General features: G+C 35.8%; 1 long non-coding RNA gene across 2 annotated transcripts in view; it reads left to right on the forward strand.

Moving 5' to 3' along the window:
• The window catches only part of LOC109304976, a 260,039-nt gene that overhangs the window by 102,778 nt on the left and 154,761 nt on the right, over nucleotides 1-2,500 (forward strand). The window lies entirely within an intron of this gene.

Genomic DNA, 2,500 nt, shown 5'->3' on the forward strand with positions numbered 1-2,500 from the left:
TTGTAATGTGTTCCTGTCTCCTTGAACATGTTTTTGCTCTTTTGCTGGTTGGTTTCAATAAAGATATTTAACTCTCTAGAGTTGTTTTAGCTATTCACAGTTCCTGGACAGGTAAGGCAGCTGGCTTTTTCTAAGAGACAGATTCTGTTCTACATGTTAGGCACATAGGGACTTAGGTGCCTAAGTGGAATTCTGTTCCATCCTGATCAAGTCTCTGAAAAATGGTCAATGCAAAAAAATAGTGGGTCCTTCTCCTCGTTGTTGTATGTATTTAAAATCAGTTTTAAGGTAAGAAGTCTATATGTTATAAAATAGATGCATTAATGGACTTCCATAGACTTGAAGAAGGTGAAGTCCTTTTAGAAGCCTAAGAAATGGAATCAGAATCTGCCCCTAAGTTTCTGAAAGTTTCTTAGTTCCTTCCTTTTGTGGAAGGAAAGACATTTTTACATATTCCAGGTTGCATTTTCAAGTGTTTTTTCTCTTTGGATAACATCTTAATTATGGTCAGGATAGCTTGCAGAGAGGAGAAAAATGAACTCAATAATTCTTCCTTATGTTTTGATCTTATTTTCTTTCAAAAACAGAATGGTCCTTTGCCTTTTATTTCAGTCATTCCAGAAACTGATAGGATTTCTCGTTAATACATATGCTGTATTGTTTTACCTATGTTATATCATGCACATTTTTGCGGAAGAAGCTTCTCTCCCTCAATTGCAAAAGGATTCTGAAGTTTTATATATCTTGTATGCTTTTAACAAAGGTCCCAGGGTCTGTTCATTATCTAAAGAATCAATCTGGGAGAGGAAGTTGTGGACCCTTAGCTGGGCCTTGTCTGTAATGTTTAATTACTATGTCCACAATCCCAAACTTTTTTACACTCCCAGAATTCTCCATTCATAATACCTCATTATGCCACATTCTTCATTCACCAAGATCAATATGTCATGATAACATTTAAATTGCTTCTTACATCCAACTTCTGCTATCATTTATGTTTAAATTCACATAATCAGGTTTATAACGTGAACTGAGATGCAGCTTTTATTTTTGAGTGGTTAATGTCACTACATAATATATCCATAGGCTGTGATCACATCTATGTGTCAGTTTAAAGATTGGTTATCCTACAACATCTTTCTATAGAAACCTAGGTCCAACATTTGGACTTGTTTCGGTAAAAGAAATTCTAACTGCTAACTTTTTGAGTTTAAAAGCTCCAGCATAAATACTAATTGCATACTTAATCATTATGTATGATCAAACTATGGTTGTAAAAAATGAAACATATTCAGAAGCAGTCCTGAATATTCTAAAACACAACTAGCATTTCCCATGTCAGACCAATTTTGTTATCAAGTCCTCCACATTTCTGAAATGATGGCACGCTGCACGCAACATACTTCCAGCGTGGTGTGAATAGACTCCTCGCTTACCCAGCGTATGCAAAAAAGGACATACATGCAAAGAGAGAAAGCAAGCTAATTTCATATCATTGATAACAGTGTGACTGCTGAGTAACACAACAAGCTAGAGCAACAAGTCAATTGTATGTTGTCATTGGGAACATGTGAAAATACCTTTTTAATTCTCTCTCATCTTCCCAGCACCATGTTGTTATTTACAGCACCAAAGATTCACTCTATAATTCAGTGTGTCACTGGAGGGACTTTGTGGGAAGAAAGGGTTCTGAAGGAAGAGACACATACTGTAGGTTGGCATTCTCCTGAATATAGCTCCCAGTTGAACAGTGTGACATTGGCCTTTTTCCACTTCACAGAGAAGTCATTTCCTTGTAATTATTTTTAAGTTAGCATATTGCATTTTAAATAATTTTTAGCAAGTTTTACATGCTGTTAGTGAGAACTAGTGTTTGGAATGTGGTTTGTTTGTCATCAGGAAAAAGAAATCAAGTGACACCCAGAAATAAGTTAAGCTGATGATTAGCAAAGTATAATTTATATTAAAAAGTTAAAAGTGAAACTTGAAGGCTGATACTGGTTAGGCAATTCAAGGATTTAAACTTCAAATGACCAGTTAGAATATGACCCAGGCAGGTTGTAACTGAAAGTTGCTACCATCTGACAGCTCTCAGTGGCCTGTGTGAAATGTTGTTGATCTTAGTCCAGCTTCTAGTGCATAGTCAGTGATCCCCATAAGCCCAGATTGAATCATATTCACCAAAGAATGCAGGGAAAAGTTGTACTGCCACTCTGTGTTGTCCTGGTTTATGATTAAGCAAAAGGTTTTTATTGTTTTACTGGGTCTCAGGCACCTTCAGAAGCATTAATTCACTTTCACATACCTACTGTTAGAGTGTTTCTGTTGTAGTGAATCTGTAGCCAAACTTAATTATTCTTTTGTAAGTGTCTGTACATGGCCCATGTGTTGTGTTTGACTATTTTGATCAGCTTTTTGAATCTATACGTTTTAAAATTCCCCACATTCTTTCACTTGATTTTTATTTACTATTACACTTGTATGCACACGGAGGTGTAAC

The sequence above is a fragment of the Gavialis gangeticus genome, unplaced genomic scaffold (genome assembly GCF_001723915.1).
Source record: "Gavialis gangeticus isolate Ggan-Ray unplaced genomic scaffold, GavGan_comp1, whole genome shotgun sequence".
Classification (NCBI taxonomy): Eukaryota; Metazoa; Chordata; order Crocodylia; family Gavialidae; genus Gavialis; species Gavialis gangeticus.